The following is a 16,114-nucleotide window of genomic DNA, read 5'->3' on the forward strand; positions in this document are numbered from 1 at the left end:
GTTGTTCATTTAATATAAGGCAATGAAAGAAATCACGATTCGATTATACAAATAGGTTACACAGAAACCCCAAAACAGTATCAAAAAGTTATCATAATCTGGCTACAAGTCATTAATAACTCGACCCCCACCCCACCCATAAAATAACCGCCAAGCTAATATATTATAAAGTGCGTCCTCATATAGTTGTATGCAATCATCACCAAGGCATCGTGTATAGGCAAAATCAGTACAGCTTTCGGAACCTGAACCTAACCAAATTGAACACGCTGTATTTTCAGCCACAAGCAAGCCTTTCTAACTATTAAAGCATCTTCTCTGTCCATTCTACACAGTATTTATGACGGCTGCCTGTCAGTCACAATGAACCAAATGAGAGCATACTGTTCTAAAAAAAAACACTGTGGATCAAAAAAGTATTTCCCCTTGCCTCACAAATGTTCACAATCAATTGTAAAAAAAAGTCAAATCAAAAAGAATCCAGCAGGTGGTTCCTTGCTCGTCAGTGTAAGTCAGCACCTTTCTCCTCCTATGGAGCCATCAGCTCTTCCCTCTAAGGAAAAATAAAAGACAAGAAACATAGAAAACATAGAAAGATTCATGTTCATTCAATACTAATAAAGAGACATATACACTGTCACTTAAATGGAATTCACACTTATGTAGTATTATGTGGATGAGCAGGACAATCGACAGATCATTTAGCCAAAAACAGCAGAAGTAACGCAACCCAAATCCATTCCACAGCTCTCCCAGGTTAGCTCCAAGCAACGGCATGCAGAGAGCTCTAACATCATGAAGGATGGAGTCATAAGAGTATTAATTCTGGTTGGTGGGAAAAGATGAATGAGTGGAGAAAGCAGAGAACGACAACACAGACAGAAAATAAAACAAAACTGCAGAAATAAAGAGATAATGTTAATGGTGAACAGAGCTGGTATTCCAGGGCCCTGGCTTTAACGGTTAAGTCCACTTTGTGGCTGAAAAGTTCAAGACAGATGGGATGCAGGGCAAGTGAATTATTATTTTCAATGGTCTGGCGACACCTAGTGGTCAATTAATGCTACAATATTAACCTATGCAAGTGGTTTTTGTTTGCACACACTTGACAGTACAACTCAGTTGTCCTGAGTTCTTTTCACTGTATCTTTGAATATGGTATTCTTTGAATATGGTATTGACCCTGGAAATCAGGAGTGTCAACAGAAAAAGACAAGGGGATTCAAAAAAGGAGGTGAGAAGAAGGGCGGCAGTGCATTAAGCAACACTGTAGGACTGCAGGAGAGACACAGGTGGAAGTGGGGGGTGGAGGGAAGCACACCTGGCAGCAAAGGCTCCCTGGATGAGTCCAAGACCTGGTGAAGATGAAGCCAGGTCAGAATATCATATCTCATTCCTGCTCTCTCTCACACACGGACACACACCCACAGAACTATGCCTGAAGAACTTTCTATGGTTCGGAGATGTCTTGAAATCAGAGGTTTGCCAGCAACAGACAGGTTATCTTACACAAATAAGCTAACTCTTTCAGTGGGGTGAGGTTTCCTGACCCGTACTCACTGCCAGGATGGGTCTAGTATCCAACTAAAAATCGGCAAAGTTGCAGTGGGCAGACATCTATATACCTAGTGGAAAAGCCCAGCGGCACAAGATTCCAGGCATCTCTCCAGTTTTGGTTTCACTTGTTGATTGATTGATTTGCGCGAAAAAGAATAGCTCGGAGCAGCTTCTTAAAAAAAGAGGACAAAATAAACTGTTATCTTTGGGACTGAATGTATTATTTTGTACCTTTTTATTGATAGAGGGGGAGTCTCACTGAGAGCAATGCTCTCTTTTTCAGGAGCACCCTGTTCACATTCACACACACACATTCACACCTGGAAGCTGACCAGTACAACCACAGTCAGATTTTCTGCAACTGAGCAGCTCCACTGAAGCAGTTGTGGTTAAGGGCCTTGCTCAGTGGTGGTAATGAGGGAGGGGCAAGCGCTGCCTTTTCACTTTCCCCTTCCAGATTCATCCTGCCGTTTACTTAAAAATTAAAACTGTGAACTAGGGCTGCATGATTAATCGTATTTTCATCATTTTTTTACAGTGCACCTGAACGCAACATGCAAGATACCCGCTGAATAAGTGTCCAAATATTCATGTCATTCTGGCCAATACTCCACTTCTGTTATAGCATTTCAGTCTGGAATATGGAATATCTTTCAATAATCGTTATGACTAAAAGGCTAAAAGTAATCTCATGTGTAAGAAATGACTACATTGAAGTAAAAATGTAAATAATTAACTTGTTGGTTTTGGATTTTTTTTAGCTTCAAGAGTGCATTTTTGTTCGTATGACCCTCAACACAGGCTTTGAGAATCCCGTGCCACTTACTGATACGTATGCTTAAATTAACACACTCATATTGCAAAATGAATTTAGGCCCTCACTGTAATACTTGAGAAGTTGAATTTGAAGTTCAGCATTAATACATTTGTCATTTTTTGTCTTAGATATACCTTTGTGTGTTATTGCAATATAAAACTACATAATTGAGAATCGATTCTAGATTCTGGAATCGAGAATCGATTCTGGAATCGGATCGTGACCCCAGGAATCGGAATTGGATCGGATCGTGGCTTAGCCGGATCGGAGCACCCCTACCCATTAATATTTTTGTTTATAGCATTTTTTATTTATCGCAGGTCATATCGTCATCGCAATATTGAACAGTGTTATCGCACCATGCAGCTTTTCCTCATATCGTGCAGCCCTACTGTGAACTGAACTTTGCGCTAGCTCTTATGTGAACTTGCACAACAGAGTGGCAGAAGTCTGGATCCAGCTTAACTAGGCTTGCCTTTTTTCTTTCCTTTTTTGCGATTATCGATTTTGGGATAAAAGATCGGGGGGAAAAACTGCAAATAACAAAATTGCAGTACTTAAGTGAATCGATCCCCCAGCACAACTACTAGAAGTATAATCACACACATTCCGCCTATATAGGTTCCCTAGTCTTGTTATAAATTGTATTGTAGTGTACATTGTGTAAAGTACGGATGGAATTTATTCTGTATTGTAGTTCTCATATATGGTACTTGATAGGTAAAATTTTAATCACGTTAGCCCTTATTTGGACAATCACTAGTTAATGTATTCATATACATTTTCATTTAAGTTACACATTGTTATTGTACACGCATAGACAGACGCTATATTCAGATAACCGTAGCTTACATTTGCAGCTCCTCTCTATCTCACACTGTGCCCTGTCGCTGTGTCATTGTGCCCTCTACAGAGCCAGCATACCAGATAGGTTGAGTCTGCAGAGTAGCCTTCAAATGTGCATCAAGACAGATGTAATCTGATGTGTGTCCTATAAGTATCTTTGACTTTCTGTTCATTGCATTGTAAGCCTGTGTATCCATTCGTGAATATACAAGAGTGCATCTCTTGGCCAAGATCTACCGTAAATTCCGGACTATAAGCCGCGGCTTTTTTCCCGTTTTTTGGGCTTTTTTGGCCCCTGCGGCTTATCTATGGATTTTTTCAAAAAAAAAATAATAATAAAAAAAAAAATCTCTCTTTTTTAGCACTCTTTCTAACTATAAATCCACTTCTGTTTTAATTTCCTCTCTTGCCCTCTTTTCACCACACTGTATGACACTGTGTGCACTGTAAAAAAGAAACACAGGTGGTGTTGTGTTATGTTGTTTTGTTGAAATGTTAATAAATGGGAGCTTCCTCAAACAGCCATCTCTTTCCCGACAATCCCCTCTGTGCATGAACCCTTACATATGGTAATTAAACATTAAAACACACAAAAAAAAAAAAAACACAATAAAAAAAAAAAAAAAAAAACATTAAAACACCCGCGGCTTATAGTCCCGTGCGGCTTATATATGTAAAAAACAGTCAACTTTGCAGGTGCGGCTTATACACCGGTGCGGCTTATAGTCCGGAATTTACGGTATGTTAATACATCATTTAAGACGACTTCTGACTCCTGGCTCCATCTTTGATCTCAAGTGGTTTTCTCCAAGTGGTTCACTGTTTACCTTTTGGCTGTCAATTTCCATTCTACAACAGTACGGTATTGAGTAAAAACAATTACAGTGAGTACATTTCGAGATATAAGTTTTAAGCCCAATTCTGAGGAGAGTAGGCAACAGAACTATATGGTCAATCTGTCCTTTCATAGACTCATACAAAAATGCTTATACAATTTCACTCATATTTCATGTACACTTGGCAATCTCAACCATATCACTGGTGGGGGACAACACCTGCGTTCATATCATTTCCACACATGACTGAACGCAACAAAGCGATGAACTCTGCCTGGATTCCCGGGTAACCCGCTTCCTGGTCCTCTCACCTCATAGGGGGTCCCTGCCCAGAACTGCTTCATCTCTCCCCTGCACGCAGCCACCAGGGCGGAGGTTATCAGGGTGAAGGGCACCAGGTAGAGCAGGGCAGGCTGGCCCATCCCGGACAACAGCATCACAGCAAATGTCACTATCATTCCCAACAGGTAGGCTACAGGGAGAGGTGCACAGGACACACACGCACGCACACGCACACGGAGACGGGACAAGTTAAACCATGCAACACATAGTGGTAGACTCATTGAACTTGAATCCAGTGAAGATGTGCGAGTAAATTACTGGAGTGAGGGACACCTTGTGGTCAACAAAGGGAATGTCTGCATTTCCAATTATATTCTTTCCTATCTGGAGGAAACCCAAGGGGAGTAGGGGGGGATTCCCCCTGCTTGTTGCTGATGTGCATGTAAATGAACTTGGTAGCAGTGTAGACTCAGCCCTCAGTCTTAATCCGTTTCACTCCTGTAAGACTGAGAATATTACCGTAAATTCCGGACTATAAGGCGCACCGGTCTATAAGCCGCACCTTCAAAGGTGACTATTTTTTTCTTATATAAGCCGCACCGGTCTATAAGCCGCGGGTGTTTTGATGTTTAATTACCATATGTAAGGCTTCGTGCACAGAGGGGATTGTCGGGAAAGAGATGGCTGTTTGGGGAAGCTCCCATTTATTAACATTTCAACAAAACAAAAGTCAGGTCACTAATCCCCAGACCGCGGGTGTTTTAATGGTATTTTTTGTTTTTTTTACAGTGCACACAGTGTCCGCGGTGTGGTGAAAAGAGGGCAAGAGAGGAAATTAAAACAGAAGTGGATTTATAGTTAGAAAGAGTGCTAAAGAAGAGAGAATTCCGTTTTTTATTTTTTTATTTTAGTTACTCACAGTACTATTGACCAGTCCAACTCAAAAGATATTCGGCAGTTTCACTTTGAGCTCTTGTTCCGCCGCTGTCCATCAATGGTTATGACGAGTCTCGCTGGGTACAGTACGCCAAAGCGATATCCATTGACTTTAACCTTTTCGATGATGCTGTTGTATGTTGCGCGTTTCTGTTGCACCAACGCGGAGAGGTCCTGCCGGACGAAAAAGCGCGTACCCTCCCAGGTGAGGGGCTTCTTCCCCGCAGCCTGGAGGATGAGTTGACGGTCGGGCCAGCGGAGTAGGCAGATGAAGATGGCCCTAGGTGGCAGGCCGGGGTCTGGACGTGGCCGAGGCGCCCGGTGTGCCCTGTCCACCTCTGGTGGTTTCTCGCCTTCCTTCAGGTCCAGGATGTAACACAGGATTTTGCCACTAAAGCGTCCATGTCACCAATCTCAGCTCCCTCTTTTACATTGATCAGGCGAATGTTATTTCTTTTACTCCTGCTGATTAAGTCATCAACCTGCGTGTGCAGGGTTTCGATTTTGCATTTTATCCATTTTCGGACTCACTGTGTTGTTTTTGTCCTCCAGTGCGCGGATGCGCTTTTCCGCATTATAAACTCACTCATGTTCACGGTTGCCTTAGTTTCTTTAGTGAGTGAGTGGATGGACTTCTGCACGTTTTCAAACTTGTTTTCAAGCTGCTCAAAACCTCTGAGCGATGTCGGACTTAATCGATAGTGTTTCACGGAGTAAAAGTTTAGCCCAAGCCGTGTATCTCCAGCCTCCAGCAGGTGAGTCATTTCCTCATTCATGGCGTGATTGCTTCGTCTTTTTCTTTCTGCTTACCTGTGTTGTGTTATGTTATGTTATGTTATGTTGTTAAAAGAGGGCAAGAGAGGAAATTAAAACAGAAGTGGATTTATAGTTAGAAAGAGTGCTAAAAAAGAGAGATTTTTTTTTTTTTTGGAAAAAATCCATAGATAAGCCGCACCGTTATATAAGCCGCAGGGGCCAAAAAAGGCCAAAAAACGGGAAAAAAGCCGTGGCTTATAGTCCGGAATTTACGGTACTATTTAAATATTTGCATAACGTTAGGTGGCGCTGTTGGAAGCCTTGCATCGGAGAACCAATCATGAGTGTTGTGGGCGGGCCTGCTTTCTGGGGGCAGTTATCATGCAGAACCGGTGTCTCGCAAAACATCGTCGCATTTGCGGAGAAACATATTAATCACGTAGAAACAAACATAACCTGTTAATAGGACGTGTTTCATCCGGCCCCGGCGGCTAGAGGTCTTTCCCCCAGCGATAAACCCGACTTCCCAGGCTAATGTTACAGAGCCTGCTGATGACTCACAGTAGCAAGCGGACCACTTCCGGGTAGGAAAAATGATTGTAAAATAAACCACAGCTATAAATTTTGTTTGGAGCATATCAGCTTCATGCTCTGTGTTAGGACTATGATAAATGGCATTTCCGCTACCAAATAAAATTCTAATAATAAATGTAGGCGTGTCTGCTGCCGGCGGTTCTCGCCGGGCTCGGACAGACAGTTTCTGACAGTGAAATTCCCAGACGTTTGGTGGCACAGCTCACCAAACGTCTGGGAGCCGAGACTAGTAGCAGTGTAGTTGTGCTGTGAGCTACCTATGCAGGAGCTGACGAAGTAGACCTTCTTGGTGCTGTTGATCCACACATCAAACTTGCTGCAGTAGGCCACTAGCAGACCTGTTGGACCAATGAGGAGGCAGAGGATGAAGTTTCCCATCACGTTAAAATTTACATTTTTTGAGAGGAGCGCGGAGCTCCGTGCAGTTCCTCCGCAGAGCCTGTGCGGAGCGCCGTGCTCGCTGCACAGAGCCTCCGCTCCGCGAACACCAGACACTCCGCAGTTAGTATAAATTAGCTTTAAGTCCGTGGAAAACCATGGGCAAAATGACAGGAACTGAGTTGAAGTTGGGTCGTCTTGCATGAGATCCCATCATCTTTGAACACAGCCACACCCACAAGTTTGATAAACACATAAGGCTTCACTGGTGAAGGCTACATATGGGCACACTACATTTCTATGAGAGTGTATTCATTCTGCATCTAGTTCTTTAGTAAACAATCTGAAAACTTGTCTATGCAGTTGAGGAACTGAGGAGGAGCAGGGTTCAACTGTATAGTTTCATGTGTTCTCTTCCTTGTTGTGAGGACTTGGACAACAGTTGCCACCGTTGCTTGTGTTCAAAATATACAAAATATTTACCAACCAATTAGTCATAACGAACCAATGGAAATAAATCAAACACTGACCTTGCTGTCAATGTGGTCTTGCTTACTATCCTAGTCTGCCTGTGTATTTTGAACTGTGGAAGTTAGCATTGATGGTGTGTGGTATTCAGCTCACCTGGAACAATGATGTCTCCGTAGCCCAGAATGGAGAACTGCATCCCACACAGGTTCTGAGCCCAGGCTGAGAACCGTGGGACACGCATCACCACCGGCAGCTGAGGAGGAACGTCACCAAGAGTCAACCCATCAGATCCATTTCTTAACTATTATTTAAACAGGCAGGTGAGGTGAACCATGACATCCGTAGTGACATTTTGAATCTCAGTCTGTCCCGTTTCACAACCTGTAACATCAACATGTATCCTTCAGCCAGTGGTTCCTCAATATGGAGCATTTGTATGACCTGCTGAGCTGAATCTCTTGGGCTGCTGATGGGACATGGTTTGCTATTAAGCAAATGGACCATTAGTTCACAGAAGTTTGTTTGAGATGTGCATATTTAAGCCACATTCATTTGTGGGCCCAATTAAACGATATACTGTATCCACCTTAGAATCAGTAGAAAATGGTTCCTTTGAAAGCTACTGATGATATCAGCACATGGAACTGAATGACAGCTGGGTTTATGCTGCCTGACTTTTAATTGACTTGCACTTTGAATGACAAATCCTGCTGATAAAATGAAACATTTTCACTTGGTTAAAATGACATCAAACGATGATATCTGAGCGTATTGTGCTTTGTGTTAAATTCACTCAATCAGGGAGAATCTGACAGCAGAGACAGCGAAAACTGCAGTGCTGTTCAGTCTACATAAGATAGCACCACTGCAACTGTGGTAGAGTTCAATCTCTATACTTCATATGAAAGACTCTCAAAAGAGACGTAGCAAACAATGTTTGGTGGATACAGATTTGGATATATTGAGTAGATTCTTGGAATCTCTTGCCATGTTTGTTACTTTTCTTTGGTTCTTATTTCAGCTGCATGTTGAACTGTCTTGATGGGAACTTGTATGAGACTAAATCAGCTGAGGCAAAGTTAATAAGAAGTTAATCAGAAACAGCCTGCTGGAGATGATCAACGAATGAGAGAGGTAGGGCTATGCTCTCTAATCGCCTGGCTACGTTACTGTCACTGATCTAAAGTTCTGATTTCTTCTTTAGATTTGATTTGATTGGTTTCATAGGGTACAGGGAGTGATTATTATTTGTTTATTTCAAATTCAAAGACAGGCCTGAAGACAGAAAAGACAAACAGTTACCAAGTTGCCAAAGTAAGAAATGGTACCAAATAAAAAAAGAATCACAATCCAAGACACTACATCCCACAAGCTCTCAAACACATGGAAGAAAGATGAGAAAGGATATGAGCTGAGCTCCCTCCTGATAATCATGTGAGAATCTAAGGACTGTCTTGGGTCGTTTCTTTCCCTTGCTTCAGTGCCTGTGTTCACATTGCTATCAGGGGAGGTCGATACCCATATCAGAGAAAAACACAACTGTCCCCTACTCATAGATTTTTTTATTTCTCATTCAAAGTACAAATTTTGTAATTGACAGTTCTAATCTAAACTCCTATTTGGCATTTGTATTAGTCTCAACTGTATTTCGTGTTAATTTTTTTAAGTTTTATTATGTCTGCTGTCAACGAATTATAACATGTTCAGAAAGAACCAAATATTAAGATAAACTGCCAGCGCGTTACGTGTCTACATCTGTGTGTATCTATAGCCTATAAGGTAGAATATAAAAGACAAAAGAAAAGTACATCACAAATCTTTCCCTCATCCTTTTTCAAGTTGGAGATGGTTCCCACCCACCCAGGGATGTACAAAATGGAGTGGATGGGTAACAAGGTAGGCCTTACTTTCTCAGAGGGAGCCTGGGGTTCAGCGGGGACCTCCACCATGTTACCTTGCGTCTATGACAGAGCCCACCCAACCCCAACGCACAGTTAGTCAATCTGTCTGTCAGTCAGCTCAGGGAATCAACAGCAAATACTACACAGCAGTTCACATCAGCCAGGTTGTTAATAAAGCCAGTGCAAACATGACAGGGAATTACACCAAAGTTGGCTTTTAGGTTGTTAATCTGCAAAATAGTCAATTTTCCAGTACTTTCCAAGAAACCAAGGTTGTTTCTTGATAACTACAATGTTACAATTTCACTTAGCAGACGCTTTTATACATCTGCGTTAGGGCTGGGTTCAAAAAATCGATTCTCCGATTTTTGATCGATTTTTATTTTAATCCTCGATTATCGATTTATATGTCCAGAGATCGATTTTTATTTTTATTTAAAAAAAAAAAAAATTAATTAATAAACGTGTTTGTGTGTGTGGTAGTTGAAACATTGTTTCAAGTTGACGTTTATTTATGTTTGTAGTTGAAACAAAAACATAAATACGGTACTGTAGGCTACATGAATGGAAATGTTTGATCATTAATATCTACTTTTAGAAATTATATAGGCTAAAATCAAATCACTGTGCATAATTGTGAAAGTGTCTTTATTGACAGATGAAAAGGCTGTTATTTACCCTTTGTCACCACCTGGTGAGTAAATATATGTGTAACTAAAACCATTAAAATTGACAACAGGTCTGCAACTTTTTTCCCCGTGTATCTACTTGGCTGGTTGGGAACCCCTGTGTTACATAACTGGACATGTAATTCAGGGTACAGATCAAAAAACATTTTGAAACATATTGAAATCGATCGAATCGGAATCGAATCGAATCGAAATTAATCGATTCGCAACCTTGTGAATCGGAATCGAATCGATTCTTGAAATTTGAACCAATACCCAGCTCTAATCTGCGTACATCTGAGCTTTATACAACACAAGCAATGATCTAGTCAGAAGACAACAACATGAGTAGGTGCCATGAGGCCAAGCTTGAGTCTGAATAGACCCAGGTGCCACCAGGCAGCACAGAGTGCAGAGGATTTTTTTCCTTCATCATTCATGCCCCTCATTCATCAGTTCTGTATTGTGTGTCGCTGTCTCTTTGCCTGTTGATGTGTTTCGTTACTTTTTCTTTTTATAATGCGTCTGGTGTTCTTAACTCATTGAGTGCCAATGACGACTATAGTCGTCAATTCAAATAGTAACGTAGAGTGCCAATGACGACTAAAGTCGTCAATTGCGTTTTTTGACAGTGGGACGTGGATCAAAGCCTGATGCATCTCCTGTGAAAGTATGGGGGATGTTGAATGTGTAAAAGCTATTTTACGGACCCATTAGGTGGCGACAGTGCTCTCCAGATTAGAGAAAGGTGAGGAAAAAAACAGAAGAAGCCGTGGGGACACGGAAACCGCATCGGTATGCATCGATATGCATGAAGCATAACGTTAGCTGTGCCTGCAGCAGCCAATCTGCTGCCACAATTGAGCCCCTCCGTCTCCGCTGCGATAGCTCCTCCACATGATTAGTTGTGGAGTTGTTATTATTCTCAGTTGGAAGCGCTGGGAGCGGGCGACAAAAACGGCGGAACGCTGTGAAAAAGCTGGGTTTTCAGTGCAGAGCAAACGCAGCAGAGAGCCACCAGAGCCACCAGAGACACACCCACGGAGGAGGAGTTTGCAGTTGAGAGGGGTGGGGCACGCAGGGCAGCATACAACACTGACCCAGACAGCAGGCTCGATGGACAGATTGGTTGGCAAACACAAGCTAGAATATCTGATGCCCACCAGCAGTAAATCAAGACCAGCAAGAAGGTGTAGGGTCTGCGCAGCAGGGGCCGGCGCTGCTGGTTGCAGCTAAAAAATATTATTTTGCCAAACAAAATTCCTTTGTTTTCGCTGTTTTATTGAAGGAAATTATTTTTGAGGTGTCACTACATCAGAAAATATTAGCTTCAGAGTCAGTGATGTGCTTGAAATGCTTCATTTCACAAAAGGCTGATTATCTCAGCTTCTAGTTTGAAACGTCTGTTTTTGCTGAAAACAACCTATCTTCTCCGGCTGATAACTAAAGAACGGAAAATGATATCAATAAACTTTTTTTTGCTGATGATACAATAGACTCTCATCGTTATTTGGGCGTGTTCGGTGTTTACATAGTAATATCACACAATATTCTGTGGGCCTCGAGAAATCACTGAAAACGCTCTGAAAGGGCTGGCACTGGGAGCATCTGTTTTCCAAAAGTGGCTGGCACTCAATGAGTTAATGTATGAGGACCACAATGGAAATAAGCCTTTGGGCTTTATCGTGTTTTCATCCTCGGTGATTCTTTTATTTTAAATTTCTCTTGTATTGTGTGTTGGCAAGATGTGCCCTTTTTAATCACCAAATAAAACCTAACCTAAGCTGAGGGTGGCATTCTTACATCCAGGCAGAGATATCTGCAAGGCATGATGAGATCCGCGCTGAGACCGTGTGATCTTCAGGTGGGAATGATAGGAAGAGCTGGGTATCGTCAGCACAACAGTGATATGAGAAACCATGGGAGTGGATGATTGCACCAAGTAAGGTGGTGTAGATTGAGAAGAGAAGGGGACCAAGCACTGACCCTTGAGGCACCCCTGTGGATAAGTCATGCAGCTTGGACACTTCCCCCCTCTAAGACACTCTGAAAGATCTCCCTGAGAGGTAGGACCTGAACCAGCAGAGGGCAGGTCCTGAGATACCAAGCTCAGTGAGTGTGGAGTGGAGGATTTGGTGGTTAACTGTGTCAAAGGCAGCTGACAGATCTTAGTAGCGATAGAGCCGAGGACTGACAAGCAGCTCTAGCCAAACGCACAGACTCCATTACTGACAGGAGTGCAGTCTCCGTAGAGTGACCAAGCTTAAAGCCAGACTGATTTGGGTCATGCAGATTGTTCTCAGAAAGGAATTCAGAGACTGTATGCTCAAGCATTTTTGATAGGAAGGGTAAGAGTGAAACTGGTCTGTAGTTTTCAACCTGGGCAGGGTTGAGTGTAGTTTTTTTGAGCAGCGGAGTGACCCACGCTTGCTTGAGTGCAGTGGGTTCTGATAGTAAGTGGTCTTAGCTGTTCTGGAGGAGAATGATGCAAGGAGAAACTGATCATCACTGAGGTCAGTGGGGTCTCTAGATTTTCACCATTTTCTCTCTGCTGCTCTGAGCCCTGCGCTTTGCTCTCGGATGACTTCAGTGAGCCATGGACTGGGGGGGGTCGGTCATTGCGAGAAGGTTTGGATTAGGGATGTCAATTTTCGGTTAATTTCACTTTCGATTAACCGACGCTAATAATCGATTAACCTATCGGTTAATTCATAATTTTTTAATATTAAAAAAAAATGTCTATTTACTCAATGAGCTCATGCCCAAACAAGGCGTGTCTATTTAGATGCTGAAATGTTAATGCTTTTTGTGTTAGAATTATGCCTTTATTTTTTGTTGGCTTTGCTGAAATTTATAAGTTTATTGCCACATTTTGATCAGGTAATCATTCCAAAATCATTCTGGCTCTTATATGGATGACAAGGAAATATATTTTTGAGAGCTTTATTTCCTGTTTATGTAAACATTACAACAACAATCTGTTATTTCTTTTGATTTTTTCACATTAGGCCTACTGTCTTTTGCAGCATAAAAACTTACCAAAATATAGCCTATTTCGATTTGCTGCAAACAATTGAACAAAATTAGTTTTTCACAGCAGTTTAAAAAAATATATATATATATATATATATATATATATATTTTTTTTTTTTTTTTTAACACATTCACTGCCAGACGTTTTTTTTTTTTTTACTGTAGTTAGCTTCTGCCAGAGGGGTTTTTTGAGGATTCTGGCTCATCTTTCAAGACCCGAGGATTCTTTTCTGCTAAGATTTTGTGAACACACAATATCTCAAAAGAACTAATAGAATGTGTGCTTTCTCTATCTAAAAGAGTTAGTTTGTAGAGTTAGTAGTTATGTAAGCATTAGCAGTTGAATACAGCATGGTTTCAGCGTCAGAAAAAATATTCAGAGATAAACGGCTTTTTGTGAAATTCGATAGAACAGTCACTTTAACCATTCATTTTTGGCTCTCTCTCTCTCTCTCCCTCCCCCTCTCGCTCTCTCTCTCCCTCCCTCTCGCTCTCCCTCCCTCTCTCTCTCTCTCTCTCTCTCTCCCTCTCGCTCTCCCTCCCTCTCTCTCTCTCTCCCTCCCTCTGGGGAGGGAGACGCACTAGGTTTAATCCTAGTGAGAGGGGGAGAGGGAGAGAGAGAGAGAGAGAGAGAGAGAGGGAGGGAGGGAGGGAGAGAGAGCGAGAGAGAGAGAGAGAGAGAGGGAGAGAGCGAGAGGGAGAGTTGCTTCCAACTCCTCCGTGTGTGTCCTCTTGGCCGCAGCGGCCGTGTCACAAGCTCGTTGCTGCTGCTGTAACCTCGCGTCACCAGTCTCATTGCTTTGCTGCTGCTGTGCCTGTCTGCGCGGCCGCTGTTTGAGGAAGTCTGGATGGACTCGCTCGCTTCTTGGAGTTTTGGTTGAGAGAAGCTTTTGCGATTCTGGTCATATTTATGCTGCGTGTTTCAAAGTGTGTTCCATCCGTGATCTATTATGCAAATTTGCAATCCCGCACTGCCAGCAATCAGCGCGAAAACGAAAGCGTTTTCGCCAATCCATTTTCATGAGAATGGCTTCGTCACACTGCTTTTTGCTTGCCTTCCTCCTTCCTTGTCGCCACTTAGTGGGTCGGTGGAATGGGTTGTACACGTTGTACATGTACAATACTTATATAAGAGATGTAAAAGGGTTAGATGCACATCCCACCGTCAAAAAAAAAAAAAATCGATTTTTTTGACGTATTAATACGTCAATGGCAGTGAACCGCTGGATTTTTTTTGACGTATTAATACGTCAGTGGCAGTGAACGTGTTAATATTAACTGATAGACCGACAGCAATAACCGTACAACGACGTTAGCGACGGTTAATCGATTAACGGTTAACCGTTGACATCCCTAGTTTGGATGTTAGAGGGCAGAGATTGTTGAGAGAGGAGGCTAGTGAGGAGCACAGCCTGTCTGTAGCCTCATTGACAGGGAGTGAGCAGAATTCATTATGAGGAGGCATGGTGGCCATGACCTCATTGGAAATCTGGGTCGTGTGAGGGACCGGATGTTAGGTCGGAAGGACACCAGTTGTGGGGGAACGTGAGGATGTTTCACTAAAGATAAAACTAAAGATTACAAATCAAATTACAAGACCTGTGGTGGTTCAAAGATAACTTCATATTACCCAATAAATATTATAATAATAATAATAATAATAATATAATAATATAATGCGTCTAGTTTCACTTCTTCATAATTCTGAATGTTAAATGTAAGTACATACAACTGAAAAGCCATGGAGGCAGTAAAAAAAAAATGGGGGGGGGGGGGGGACACCCACTTTTACAGAATCAATATAAGACACACCCACTTTTACAGAATCAATATAAGACACACCCACTTTTACAGAATCAATAAGACAATGTTGGTGGAGTTCCCTTTCAAAACAGGAAGCAATGCAGGGGGAGTGACGACTTACCTTCTCTCCAGATGCATCAGGGCCCAAAGCAACCTGCACCATGATGCTCACTCCATTCTGAGAGACAGACACAGAGAGCATGCAGCTTCTTCTTTTTTTTGATACGAGGAGTTTCTTTCCAACAGCACAATGTAGGTTTTAATCTGTAGCTGTTACACTGCCATTTGTATATCATCATTTTTGCACAAATGGTTTTATTATTATGTACAAGTAATACAAAATCATTACATCACAATCACATGCTCTTTTTAAATCTCTAGTCTGTCCGTCACCTGGCTGCAAGATGACTTTAAAATTTGGGATAACAAATATTGTTGGGAAAAGGCAGGAAAACAGTCATCTTTTTACATTGAGAGTTGAGTGTGTGACATCCCCAACCTGCTGCCCCTGTAAGCTTAGTGTGTGACATCCCCAACCTGCTGCCCCTGTAAGCTTAGTGTGACATCCCCAACCTGCTGCCCCTGTAAGCTTAGTGTGACATCCCCAACCTGCTGCCCCTGTAAGCTTAGTGTGACATCCCCAACCTGCTGCCCTTGTAAGCTTAGTGTGACATCCCCAACCTGCTGCCCCTGTAAGCTTAGTGTGTGACATCCCCAACCTGCTGCCCCTGTAAGCTTAGTGTGTGACATCCCCAACCTGCTGCCCCTGTAAGCTTAGTGTGTGACATCCCCAACCTGCTGCCCCTGTAAGCTTAGTGGGTAAAGACAATACAGAATATGGCTGATTTTGTTATGGATTCATCATTGGAGCATTTCATACCTTGGTGAAGAAAGGAGTGATGAAAACAAACAAAGAAAACGTCGTACACAAGCAGGAGGCTCAGCAGAATCACACAAATCTGTGAGGCAATGATGAAAGACACAGGTTATACGAGTGAGTTATATCAGCACTACCAATTACAGACCTAAGAAAAAAACAACATGGCTTCAAATATTTTTATATTCTCCCAGTCCATATACTCTGCCCTCCCCCCTGACTCTGCCCCCTCCTCTCCTGACGACCATGCCATCTTGCTCAACTCTATTCTCTCCGACTCCCTTGACAAACTGGCCCCCTTGAAAACCTCTACAGTCTCATTCACCACTTCCTCCCCCCTGGTACACTCCTGAACTCTG

The 16,114-nt window shown here is 42.4% G+C and overlaps 1 pseudogene across 1 annotated transcript in view; it reads right to left on the reverse strand.

Moving 5' to 3' along the window:
• LOC310770897 (signal peptide peptidase-like 2A) overlaps positions 1-16,114 on the reverse strand; it is a 28,381-nt pseudogene continuing 12,267 nt past the window's right edge. Inside the window, exons 10-17 of the transcript in view lie at positions 15,759-15,837; positions 15,000-15,056; positions 9,381-9,434; positions 7,627-7,726; positions 6,882-6,962; positions 4,368-4,528; positions 1,322-1,355; positions 1-553 (exon numbers count right to left, since the gene is read on the reverse strand). The product of the transcript in view is annotated as a signal peptide peptidase-like 2A (transcript). The remainder of the gene's footprint in view (positions 554-1,321; positions 1,356-4,367; positions 4,529-6,881; positions 6,963-7,626; positions 7,727-9,380; positions 9,435-14,999; positions 15,057-15,758; positions 15,838-16,114) is intronic.

Source organism: Poromitra crassiceps (assembly GCF_964638095.1).
Source record: "Poromitra crassiceps genome assembly, contig: HAP1_SCAFFOLD_257, whole genome shotgun sequence".
In the NCBI taxonomy this organism is placed as follows: Eukaryota; Metazoa; Chordata; class Actinopteri; order Beryciformes; family Melamphaidae; genus Poromitra; species Poromitra crassiceps.